Genomic DNA, 13,895 nt, shown 5'->3' with positions numbered 1-13,895 from the left:
TTATATATATATATATATATATATATATATATATATATATATATATATATATATATATATATATATATATATATAGAAATTTGGGTATATATATGGAAACAAGCAAAATTTAAACTAACGCTTCAGGACTTGCTTTCCTCCAGGTACATCACTTTTACCACAAACTTATAAAAACTAATGGATATAATTATATAAACATCCAAAGCAGTACCACTCCCCAGCCAATTTTTGACCACTTTTGTGACGTCACAGAGTCTTCTTTGTACACTTGGAGGCCGCCGACCTAACCACCACCGAGGAACAGGACTCGGAGATGACCGTGGGGCGTCTACGTACTTCAATTTGATCATATCAGCCGTATGCTAAAGTGGAGTTCCCACACTGATAATTACGTTCTTAATGCTGGTCCATGTTAAGTCACTCCTGCCATTATGACGCCACTGTAGAGCGAAATTCGAAGTTTTGAGATATTAGATGTCTTTTTTGAGTTAAAAAACGTTTGTCGAGTTAAAAAACCTATGTTAAAAAACCTATTAAAACGAGTTAAAAAACCTAATAAAACGAGTTAAAAAACCAATGTGAGGCTGCACAGACCAATACAAAGTTCAAGAAAAATGATACCAAGGTGTGCAACCTTATTACAGTTTCGAAAATAAGTTTCATTTATGGTGCATGAAGTTCGTAGCGCATTTTTTCTTATTTCTTAAATCTACACGGCAGCACTTATTCCTATTGAACGATATTTTACATTTATCACACCAACTAGCAACAGTGTCAAGCTCTGGCTGCCAAACTGTTGCTTCAATTACACATATAACGGGAAAAAATAACAAACTCATCTTCGTACAGTCTAACAGTGTACTTTATATCATCCGGCCAGTCATTTCTAAACCGAAGGGATAACAAGGGTCTGAGGGGACTTTCGCGGTACAACAGATATTACTGTAACTGGGGAAGACGAAACACCTTTGACAAAAACGTGTTATTCGGGCGCGTGAAGATAGTTTTTGATTAAGCAATGTAAGCACTCTGGTATTCCTAAACGAGACATTATTAGCAGGAGGAGTAGATAGTGCGAGACAAAATCGAATTTCTTTTTTAGTACAGAAATGCTGCGCCTATTTCCGTGCTATTTGCCATACGAAGGGCAGTCCCGTGGCTGAATTCTGTTAATTGGGTTTGCAACATCATCCCTGAGGCAAATCCCAGGTTAGAACCAGAGAAAAATTGTTGTCCTAGCCATGTTTCATGAGACCTTAAAAAAGTCTATGCTCTGAAAGTCTTACAGCCATCAGATGATAACGAAAACGGCCGACAATAATAATACATTGTCAAACTGAATTTTTTAAACATGATTTTTGCCTAAAACCATAAGCGAATGAAATACATTGCCCAGTGATATATTTTTGTGTTCTTTGTAAAGTATTTTTTTTACCCCGCCTTGCTCTGGCTTGTCATTTTTCGTTAAATCATATTTCTGTTTGCTTGTTTTTACGAATTTCTACTTTCTACTCCCCACTGTAATGCCTTGGAAAAACGCTGGGTAATGTGATAAATAAACAAACGATCCCTTCTTTGCTGGAAAATGAATGGTTGAAGTTGGCAGTTTTTTCCCATTTTCCTTCCATTTTATATTGTGGCACTCGAGAGGATGTCGCGAAGTGCCCAGAACAACCCGGGTATGGTAGGCTTTTACCTCGGCCTGCTCGAATTATTATTTTGATTGCACCTATACACAAGGCGAAACATTTTAGCGAAACCAAAGGTAAAGCAAAGCCCATCACCTAAGGACAGGCCTTCTATTGGAAAACAATGCTTGCACTACAGGTTGTCTACTGAAAAACAGAAGTTTTTCAAAAGTTCATGCAGATACTATTGCACAATTACATGTCCCTGTTACCTGAGTGTTTCTTACAGAAAAACATTTAGTCAAGCTCCATCAATCCTGTGCTTAACTTTTCAATATTTGTCATGTCAAAAAGTCCGGTACGGGAAAGTGTTGGGGCAGCAATACCTGCTTCACGTGACACTCAAATCTACCAATTTAGACAAACTTGGTTTTACGCTTTCGTTACCCTGCAACATGCTTGTTTTAGGCAAATCTTGATGTACCCCGCATTGGACCCTTCCTCACTCCCAAGGGTGTCTGCACTGTGAAGGACGGTGCTGAGGTGGACGCCATCGCTGTGTCTGCGTCTTCCTCAGCTGCGCACCCAGTCACCACTTCACTTATAGCATCGGGCATGGCGACTGGGATACCTTTACCTGCAGCAGGCAGGTGCAGTCGTTGCTGTCTAAAAGTTTTGATTTCGTCTGTCTCCTCGCTCAGAAAAGGCCGAAGCCAAAGCAACGGTGTGGCTTTTCTTTTGATGTAGGCACATGCAGAAAAATAATTCGAACGGCATACAAATAACGAAACAAACATATATATAGAACTATACGAAACCGACAACTTTAACGATATATCAAGGAGGGCAGCGGGTGGGAAATGAGTGTTGAATGGCTGCTCTAAACTATAATTCCCTGCAATCTACAGTAATATTTGTTGTACAGTTGAACGTCGTTATTACGAATACTTATATATAGCGAATTATCGGATATAGCGAAGTAAATAAAACTATGGTTGGTCACGCTTTATTTCAAACACTTAATCTTTTATAACGAAACTGAAACTGGGAGAGCAGCGCGCGATATCGGGAATAATAAATATTTGACCAGGAGTCAGAGAAGTAACTTGAAAAAAAAAATTCCCCGCATTTAACCGAGGGGAAGAATGTGAAAGTGCGAATGCAGGAGTTGAATTTGCGCGGTTCGGTAACGTTCGCGAAAGAGAGATCACACACACACACACAACTACAAAGAAAGAAAGATGCATTTATTCACAGACACCTATTTGTGTTGTCGTTGTACTTGATTGCTAGAGCGTATCTCACCTTTGAAATTTCGTGTCAGTACTCCTTTAAGCGGGTGCATTAGCCCTTCTCACGCCCGATTCCTGGCCAATCCCCCACGTGGGTATGTGCCATGTCAGCGGCCAGGCAGCGCGCGCCCATCTCCCCCCGTTGCCAAGGAAGACGAGGAGATTCCTGGCCAATCCCCCACGTGGGTATGTGCCATGTCAGCGGCCAGGCAGCGCGCGCCCATCTCCCCCCGTTGCCAAGGAAGACGAGGAGCGCGCGCACCCGCAGCTGTTGCTATGCGGACGGCGGCGGAATGCGGACGGCGGCGGACGCTTCAGGCTCGCTTAAGAAGTGCATTCGCACTTTAAAAAAAACCGTCGTCCAAAACTGCAGAAGTATAACGGCCCTTTTCTTCGTAGACACTGGAAAATTTCTCCCTGCTAAGCGCCGTGTTTAGCCAGACTGTTTACAAACTGTTTAAACACCCCGTAGGTCTGAGTTCTGCTGGAATGGTTGCCACACAACTGAAGCGGCCACGACACGGCTCACGTGGATAGAAAACTGTTTTTTTGCAATGAATAAAGGATGCATTATTTTTTAAATAATACCCCATATTTAAAAAATAATGCATCCTTTATTCATTACCAAAAAACAGTTTTCTATCCACGTGAGCCGTGTCGTGGCCGCTTCAGTTGTCTGGCAACCATTGCAGCAGAACTCAGACCTACGGGGTGTTTAAACAGTTTGTAGCCAGTTTCCCTGCTGAATTTCCCCTTCTTTTGCCGAATTCTCTTCTCAATCTTACATGTTTTGCATGAAATGGCACAAAACCGCTCAACTAAAAAAAAAAGTGCCCCTGTGCGATTCGAACTTGCGGCCTCCGGGCCAGCCCAACGTTACGGCCAGCGTAGTCGGACACTTTATCCACTACACTATCGACGTGAGAAGCGCACACGCCGAGAAACTGCTGCATAAAAGCCTCTTCGCATTTGTAACCCAGAAGTTTGTTGTGCTTTCATAAATTCTGATCAACCCAGAGCTTTAACCGCCAACTTACTGTTGAGCGCTTCTGCAGTAAGCCAAAGCGGAGCGTATACAGTCAACGAAACAGCGTTAACAGCATTGTTTATTGCAGGAAACAGGAAAGCAATCGTCGAACTGCTTGATGTTGGGACTAGGTGACTCGGCGCTGCTTCTCGCTAGTTATTTTTGCGCTTGATGAGTGAATTATGGATGGCTTTTAAGTTCCAACTATACCCCACAGAAATAGTCATTGGTTAGCTGACAGGAATTGGAAGGGACGCCCAACTCCACAGCAGAGAAACTAACAAGCACAAGAACTAAGATGATATTATACGGATTTTTGATTATGCGAAGTGTTTAAACTATCATATTTTCTGCAACTGAAATTTTCTTTTGTTGTAATATAACAGAAAAGTTTTAAGGTAGAATTTTGCGCTGCAATTTAGGCACATGTGATTAATGTGGAAGCTAGGTAGGTTAGCCCATTGCTTCAACCTATAATATACGCGCTTCTGTAACACGACAGGATACTCTCTACTTTAATTGTTTTATCGCGTATCCTCGAATGTGCACGCGCAGAAAAAAAGGTGTATTCTGCGATAGATATTTCATGCCTGCAGAAAAAAAACGGCAACAATCAACAGCGCATGCTTGGCAAAAAGAGTTGGCGCGCTGTCTAAAACGAAATGAAAAAGCTTGAACGGTGCGCGGCTATGCACGAGACAGCGTGCTTCCAAATTTATCCTGATTCCTGCACGACGCCACCTGCTGCGCAGTGGCTGCACTGAAAAACTGGCAGCGCGCCACAGTTGGCGGACGCGCCGCTAGAGAAAGAAAGCAAGAGCGAACGCTCACCCTCACTCTCTTTAGTAGCGCAACCAGCTGGCAGCGGCGACCGCAGCGCCCCTTTCGCCCACAAGCCTGCCCCGGCCGCAGGAGCCGGGACCTAGAAAATTTTGACAAAGTCTGTACTTCATTCTCGTGGCATGTTTAAAGTTCAGAACTGCGAATTTTTTAGGCAGAATTCAGTGGAGTTACACCTAAATATTTTGGCCCTTCTACGTTACGTGATTCGAGGTAGCCGATCACGACTCACAACTCCGGATCGGCTAGCTGCTGGCGGGCTAGGTTGCTTTCCGCCACGGTGCCGAGGATTGCGGCGTCTATATCAGAGTCGTGTGGTGGCTGGTCAATAGGGGAACGTGACGGCCAGTCGGCGTCCGAATGTTCCCTGTATGATTTGTAAACGATAGTTACGTCGAATTCCTGTTGGCGTAGGCTCCATTGCCCCAGGTGGCGAGACGGGCCCTTAAATTTGCAAGTGAACAGAGTGCATTGTGGTCAGTCACGACGTTAAATGGACAGCTATAAACGTGTGGGCGAAACTTAGAAATGGCCCATATTATGGCGAGGTACTCTTTTTCAGAGGCCGAGTATTAGTTAAATTCATTTGATTGAATGCGACTGGCCTAAATGATTACCTATTCTAAGCCCTTGTGCTTTTCTACGAGGACAGCACCCAAGACTTCATCACTGGCGTCCGTGTGCCTTTCCGTCTCGGAGTATTCGTCGAAATGGGCAAGCAAATGCGGTCGCTGTTGGCGATTTTGAAGCTCGCACAAGGCCTTTGGCTGCTTTTTCATCCGAACTGAACGCTGTCTTTAGTCAGGCGCGTGAGACGTTCGGTGATTTTTGCGAAATTTTTGACGAAGCACCGATACTATGCGCCTGCTCCGCGGAGCCGTCGCACGCTTTTCGGGTTTTTCGGCTTAAGAAAGTTGGTCTTGGCTGAATGTTTCGCTGGGTCTGGCAGCACTGCTTCGGCGTTAACAACGTGCAGAAAATCTTCAGTTCCTCGTATATAAACTGGCTTTTTTTATTCAAACTTCGTCAAACTTATCTTTCAAACTTCTCGCTCAAACATTTTCGTTCAATCTTTTTTTTTAAACTGGCAAATTTGGAATTAAAGACGTCAAGAACTGTGTTGAGGGCGGACTTTGTAGAGGCATCTCGTGGTTTGAAATTTTGAATCCAATCATCTCCTGCCAATTCCTCAACCAAGTATTGTAATGATGCTTTGGTAAACCGTCATTTCATGGGCAGTGGAAACCGTTGCAAGCCGAATAATACGCACATGTGACCTGATAAAGTTGGCGTGTCATGTACATTCCACAAACAGTCACCTTCCGAAATGGGACCGGAAACAAGGGTAAGGTAGATCCTAGACTTCCAGTAGGTATTTTGAAAGGTCACTGCCGAAGTTGGATCGTTCAGTATTTTGAGTCGGGTCGCGTGAATGAATTGGGCAAGCTGGGCGCCGCGGGACTTTGAAACATCGCCTCCCAAAATGGGATTCCGGGTGTTGAAATCTCCTGCCAACATCACAGTCGTAGCACAGTGTCGTTGGAGGAAGTCATCGATTCGAGACAAAATAAAGTCCATCAGTGCGCAGCATAAGTAGCCATGATAAGCACGCTGGACTCCTGATTTTGAAGTCGCAGAGCCACAACATAAGCAGACACGGCGAGGGGAAATACATCAAATTTACGCCGGAGTATAAGGATTCTGCATCGGGGAGTGTCTGGGTGCAAAATACGAAACCAATCGGGTAGCACTCCAAGCACGGTTGATCCGCGAGCATATAGGTCACAAACTACAGCCACATCAATGTGCTCTGCTTCGACGAAATCAACAAGGTGTGGGGTTGCCGCACGAGTGTGGTCTAGATTTGTTTGAAGAAATTTTAAAGAATCCATGTTGAATTTTGAGCGGCTGGTTAGCGCTGTTTTGCTAGGCGGAAACGGAAGAGGGCGAGGTAAATGCCGGAGTAGTGTCATAAAACGTTTTTTGACGCACGCGGGCCACCCTCCATTTTACTGTAAAACAGCACGGTGCGTTGAAGGTGTGGTCGGAACGTCGCCCTGCCACGCCACACTCCTTATACACAACGTTCTCTTTGTCGGCAAGGGTGCAGTCTTCTGCGAGGTGAGCAACCGCACAGTACAAGCAGCAGACACTCTCCGAGTTGCATCGTAAAGTGACGTGGCCGTATGTGCAACAGCGACTGAATGCCGCCACGTAGAAATTTTCTTTAATAGGACAGGACGTCCAGCCAATCAACAAGCGATCTTTCGTTTTCAGGATGTGGTCGCCGGACGGCGAAACCTCCACGATATGGCACAATATGGGCGCTGTTACCAGTACGGTCCTTGAAGTACGTCGTGCGTTTAAACTCTTCTTCGAGGACATTCAACCCATTGCGAGCAATGATGTTCGTCCGCAATATACCAGGAACGGTGCTGGGGTCTACACCACTGATTTAAACTGTGGGAAACGGCGTAGAGGACGAATGACTTTGATGGCTGTTCTAAGCTGAGTATTTCCTTCGATGGCTTTTTCGAGATTTTCTATCGGCGCTCGGTCCGCAAAACCCAACGTCAACCCGGTACGGTTGGGAATGAGTTTAACTTGTTTCACTCCGATTCCGGATGGATCGTTCCCGAAAGTTCATTTCAGCAAATAGTTTCGGGGCATGGATGAACAGATGGAAGAAGAGGCTGAATGTGCAGAACGTGGTTTGGGTCAGTTGCGAAACGCCTAACTTCTTTATCTGGGTGGTGCTGCACAGGCTGCAGGGGAGAAGAGAGTGACGGTTCGGGGACGTGTGCATTGCACGCAGAGTACCTGGGGTTGCGCAGAGCATCCACGAAGTACTGCGGGGCAGAGAATGGGGATTATGTGGGGCGACTTCTGCACGGCGTTACTCAGCTAACTTTGATCGTAGCTCGTAGATCTGTCACAAACCCGAGCGTACAACGTTTAAAAGTATCGTGTAGCTTTTCCATATTATTGTACTGCGCCTAGTTCTTGTTACAGTCATCCGATTGATTCAGTTGTGGTTCTATTAGCCCCGGGAAAACCCTGGAACTCTATCGAACGAAGCGGCGGTAACACCGCCCACTCGCCGTCTCGCCGGCAAGAAAATACAAAACATAAAACCTTCGCCGCTCAGCTTTCTTCGAAGCTTCGAGCGCTTTCGAGGGGGCGAGCGCAGCTTTTCCAGTGCACGCCGACGATTCCAGAAGGGACGGGACACAGAAGAGGAGACACACAAGACGGCGCTAACTCGCAACTGACTTTATTAGGCGAAAACACAAATATATACCCAAAAGATATATATATATATATATATATATATATATATATATATATATATATATATATATATATATATATATATATATATACACGAGAGGGTAGACACACGTATGAAAACGATGATCGAACTAACGTTTCGACCGGGGTCCGGTCTTCGTCAGAGCTTTTTTTTTTTTTTTACTCTGACGAAGACCGGACCCCGGTCGAAACGTTAGTTCGATCATCGTTTTCATACGTGTGTCTACCCTCTCGTGTATTTTTGAAACCGAATCCCGGAACTTATTCATCGCTATATATATATATATATATAAAAGATATATACCCAATATATACCCTCATGCACATATCACTCGACATTGCACGACCCACAAAGATAAGACCCAGGCGCAATGCTGTCCACTTTTTGAAAATACCAGTGTGTTATGGCGACACAGGCACCAATTGACACGCGAGGTAATCGAAGCTTTTTATATAAGAAAGCACGAGGATAAGTGTATCAGCCACGCGTCGGTAGCACTTCATGAAAAGGAATTTCTGTTCTTGTCAAATGCATTAACTTAGATGTTTCGCTGGTTGGTTGTTGACTATGTGCAGTGTAATCTTGTGTGTTTTTTTTCGAATCGTAATCCTATGACCTTTGTGTTTATCAAACTGCATTTTCGGGTTTGACCTGGGCACGTGTTCTTTCTTTTGGGTATATATTTGTGTTTTCGCCTAATAAAGTCAGTTGCGAGTTAGCGCCGTCGTGTGTGTCTCCTCTTCTGTGTCCCGTCTCTAGCGCTACTTACGATGAATCAAAACCAACTAGCCCAACTGTCAATTTTATTCCAGAACGGAGAAAGAGGAACTTGAGCGCTGGACGGCGGAGGGCGCGTTGTGTGTTGTGCCCTCTCTCTCCGCGCCGGCGCAGTTATGGAAAGAGAATCCGGGCTGAAGCAAATTAGTTACGTTTCGACGTCGGGATGGAAGAACGACTTCTGCCAGTTTGTGCACCACCATCGGCGACCCGCGCCCTGGAGGACTGCAAGGTCGTACCCCCGGCCTCCCGGGCCTCCAATCATCCTGATCGTCTCGAATGGCCTGGTCTACGACGAAGCCACGCTTCACAGGTAGCCGAATCGCCTCCGACAGCGGTGCATCGTCCGGCTCGGTCGGTGAATATTGTGGGACTTTGTCTCTCATATGCATCGGACTGTTTTCTTTTAGTTAACTTTTCTACCTCGTAATATTCATTGTTAGAGTTCCTTATTGTATATTTTGTATTGGTACTGTTTCTCTTAATTGTATCCGTTTTAAGTTACCTATCGTTAACGTTACTTGTCCTCGTGCTTCTACAGTGTTTGGTCTGTTCAAATTTAAGTTCTTCTGTTGTTGATTCGTTCAAGGTTCTGACTCATTCTTACCGCTCTGGTCGGCGAAAGCCGCCCATCAGACGGCCATCCCCTTCATCACCTGTGCCTTGTAGATTCGGTGGGGTTGTTTGCTCGCTTGAGTCGACTGACTCGACTCCCCATATCTTCTAACAGCGCACCGAATTAAGGAAACGATGACAATTTCTGGCGTCCGCGACAGGACGTCTGATGTGGACGTTAAGGAAGAGAAAGAGCCTGGAACTTTTGCGGCATAGATTGCTACTGTCTTTATGAGTTGGTGCTCTCGTTAACTTTCTCTGGGCTCATATACCTAGCTGTAGGCTAGAGTATCGTGTACTGATTGCGGTGATTTTGCAATCATGGATCTAGAGAAAATTGTTGCGTTGGGCTGCCAGCTGGGCCTGTCAGGGGCCGAACTACGAAAGTGGGTGGCGCAGAAAGAAACAGACGAAAATGAGAAAGCTGAGAAAGTAAGACAGGCAGCACTAGAAGAGGCTCAGAGGGCTGAAAGAGAAAGAGAGAAAGAATTTCAGAGACAACTTCAGTTGGAGCGAGAGAAAGCGGAGCGAGAAGAGATAGCCCACCAGGCAGGGGCCGAAAGGGAGCGAGAGAAAGCGGAGCGAGAAGAGAAAGCCCGCCAGGCAGAGGCCGAAAGGGAGTGAGCGAAAGCGGAGCGAGAGGAGAAAGCACGCAATGATGAGATTGAGAGATTAAAAACAGCAATCGAGGCACTACGTTTGGTGAGAGAACCAACGTCAGCTGATCGGAGAATAAGAGAAGAAAATAACGACGTACGCCTGAACCTGAGCAAGCTCCTTGTGGCATTTGACGAAAAAAGGATTATCTCGACGCTCACATTCGTCGGTTTGAAGGAATAGCCGGGAGCCAAAATTGGCCGGAAGACCAATGGTCTACTGCTCTAAGCACCCGCTTAAGCGGCGAAGCACTGAGCGTGTTTGGGAGCTTGACACCGGCGGACACCGCTGATTACAACAAGTTCAAGGCCGCGCTGTTGAAAAAGTTTCGCTTCACTGTGAATGGCTTCCGAGAGAAGTTCAAAAGTGAAACGCCCGCAGATGGAGTAACCTCAACACAATTTGCGGCTCGCCTGGGCCACTATTTCGACCGCTGGACAGAGCTAGCCGAAATTGAAAAGGAGTATGCATCACTGAGGGAGCTATTGATAAAAGAGCAATTTCTGAATGGGTGTCACCCAATTCTTTCTTTGTACCGTCTCTTGCGACGTCTCTTGCCGAAATGTTGGAACTGGCCGACCAATACCTTGAGGCGCAGAGAAGCACCAATCTGGGAAAGGCAAAAAAGGAGAAACGAGAAGACTCTGGACGCATTGAGCCGGACAAGAAAACAGCCGGTCAGAAGCCCCCGCCCAAGTGTTACCTGGGTAACAAGTTGGGGCACCACGCAAACAAGTGCCGGGGCAATTTCACGGGTAGCAACGTTCCAAAATAATTCAAGTGCGGGCGCTACAGACACAAGGAAGACGTTTACAGGAGCAACAACGAAGTGCCTCAAGTTTCGTGCGTCTACGCACCACCTAAGCAGCCAAAGCCCGAAGATATCAGCGAAGGCTTTGGAGAACTCAAGAGTGGCAAGAAGATCCCCGTCGTGAACGCGGTCGTTATGTCGGGATCGGAGTTCCGAGGGGAGAGTATGCCCGTTGCTCAGGGAAAGTTGACCGATCAAGACGTTTGTTTTCCGTACACGGGGTGCAGAGTAGTGATCGTGCGAAAAGACTTGGTACGAGATGAAGATCTCACCGGGGAGACTAGCCCCGTTTACTTAGCGGACGGCACCGTTGGGAAGTTGCCCGAGGCTCAGATCGAGGTACAGACTCCCTACTACAGCGGAAGGGTAAACGCCCTCTGCATGAAAACGCTGCTGTACGACATCATTCTCGGAAACATCAACGGAGTAAGAGCCCCCGACCATCCCATAGCTTCACGGACCCAGGAAGAAATACCCCTGGCACGATCAAACAGCAAGTTATTGATGAGCCACACCCCGATGTCACAGCCGAAGGCAAAGTTGCGGCCGTGGTCACAAGAGCACAGTCAGAAAAGAAGGCGCGACGCTTTCAGCCGTTAAAGACTCCTGCGCCGACGTCCGAACCACCTGAAGTGTGCAGTTATGCTGAATAACAAGAAAAGGAACACTCTCTGAAATCCTGCTTAGCCCAAATCGGCAAGGAGACGAAAAACTAGAAGTATAAACATAAGATCGAGTGCAAGCTGGAAGATAACCTCCTTTACAGGCGATTCACCGAGAAGACCGGTCCGGAAGTACGGCAAATAGTCGTCCCCATCGGCCGCTGACAGACCGTTCTGAAAACGGCCCACGACAGCATCATGGCTGGCCACATAGGTGGAGAGAAAACGAAGGACCGGTCTCAAAATACCGAAAATACTGAAGGACCGAAGGACCGAAGGATTGGTCCGACCCACCCACCGTCGAAGGCTGGAAACCGATTCATCCTCACGCTGATGGACTGTGCAACCCGCTACCCGGATGTCATTACACTGCCAAGAATGGAGACGGAACGCGTCGCCGAAGCGGTAGTCGAGATGTTTTCTCGCGTGGGAGTCCCTAAAGAGGTGTTGAGTGACAGGAGGACCAGCTTCACATTCTAACTCATGAAGGAAGTGGCGTGGCTGCTCTCAGTAAGCCAACTCTACACTAGCCCATACCACCCGATGGCAAATGGTATGGTTGAAAAGTTCAATGGAACCTTAAAACTCATGTTGAAGCACATGTGTGCGAGGAAAGCCAGGGACTGGGATCGCTACCTAGCTCCACTGCTCTTCGCGCACAGAGAAGTGCCGCAAGCAAGCCTCGGATTCTCTCCCTTCGAGCTACTATACGGCCGCCACATCCGAGGTCCCCTGTCCATCCTTAAGGAGATAAGAGTAATGAAAGCCTGGATGAGATGACCAAAACTACTTATCAACATGTTCTAGACCTTCGTAACAGGCTGGAAGAAACCTGTCGTGTAGCTCACGAAGAACTCGAGAAAGCAAGAGCCCGTTATGCGAAGTTGTACAACCGAAACACGAGGAATCGACGATTCCAGACCGGAAACAAAGTCTGAGTCCTTTTCGCGACAGATAACAACAGGCGTCTTCGCCACTTGAAAGGACCATTCGAGGTTAAAGAAAGAAAAGGGGAAGCTGGCTACTTCATCGAGACACCCTGTGGGCCCAAAATCTTTCACGCCAAACTGTTGAAGAAGTACGAAGTTAAACCCAACCGAGAAAGATGGTGTGCAACGCGATATGCGGCGTATCTGAACCGAGTGAAGAGAGCGGCATACCAGTTCCAGACTTTGTTAAGACGGAAGGCATCGCTGACGTCAAACTTTCGCCACGCCTTACAGCAACGCAAAAAGCCCAAATTGAGGCAGAATTAAAGCAACATTCTAAGATTTCCTCGAACGTTTCGGGAAAAACTAATTTGGTGGAATGTCAACTGGAGCTCACCACCGACACCCCGGTTCACGTAAAACAATACCCACTGCCGCTCGCTACGGTGGAGAACATGGAGAAGGAAGTACAGGACATGAAGACCCTGGAAATCGCAGAGGAATCGCTGTCCCCTTAAAACTCCCTGGTGCTGCTGGTGGAAAAGCCCGACCACACCAATCGGTTCATCGTAGACTACCGAAAACTCAACAACATACTAGTTGCCGATTCAGAACCAATGCCTCGAGCTGATTCCGTATTTGCGGCCGCAGGCGGCAAAAAGTACTTTTCCAAATTAGACTTTGTAAACGGTTAATGGCAAATTCCACTTTCGGAGGAGTGCAAACCAAAGACTGCCTTTTCCACAACGTCGGGACTTTGTCAGTTCCGTTACATGTCGTTCGGAATTAAAACCACTCCCACCGTCTTCGCCAAGCTGATGCGACGAATCGTCAAAGGTGTCCCCGGTGTTAATCATTACTACGGCGACGTATTAATTGCCAACAACACGTGGGAAGAGCACGTTGCATCACTCCGAGCACTTTTACACAGAATTGAAGCGGCTGGACTGACTGTTCGCCCAAGCACGTCTGAGTTCGGGGCAACAGAGATCGACTTCCTCGGACATCGAATTGCACAAGGAGAACTAGCACCGCTGGAAAAAAGCTGGAAAAGATCAAGACAGCGCCGGCACCGAAAACAAAACGGCAAGCTCGCGCATTCCTCGGCTTAACAGGCTGTTTCGCGAATTTATTCCGAACTGTGCCGAGATCAGCGCACAGCTAACCAAATTCACCAAAAAGGGGAACAAACATCGACAAGTGCAGTGCCGCTCAAGAAGAAGTATTCAAAAAGCTCAAACGGCGCATCTCTAGCCCTCCGATACTTCGACTCCCGGACTTCACAGACATTCGTGCTCCGCACTGACGCCTCTCAAACCAGCCTCGGTGCTGTGCTCATGCAAC

At 46.8% G+C, this 13,895-nt stretch overlaps 1 pseudogene; it reads left to right on the top strand.

The window, feature by feature from the left end:
* Positions 1 to 13,580, top strand: part of LOC144152644 (uncharacterized) — a 54,671-nt pseudogene extending 41,091 nt beyond the window's left edge.
* Positions 13,581 to 13,895: the final 315 nt, after the last annotated feature.

This window comes from Haemaphysalis longicornis, unplaced genomic scaffold, assembly GCF_048455015.1.
Source record: "Haemaphysalis longicornis isolate Haplotype H1 unplaced genomic scaffold, Haemaphysalis longicornis Haplotype H1 scaffold_1, whole genome shotgun sequence".
Classification (NCBI taxonomy): domain Eukaryota; kingdom Metazoa; phylum Arthropoda; class Arachnida; order Ixodida; family Ixodidae; genus Haemaphysalis; species Haemaphysalis longicornis.
The sequence above is the reverse complement of the archived record's forward strand: the minus strand, read 5'-3'. Positions and strand labels throughout refer to the sequence as shown.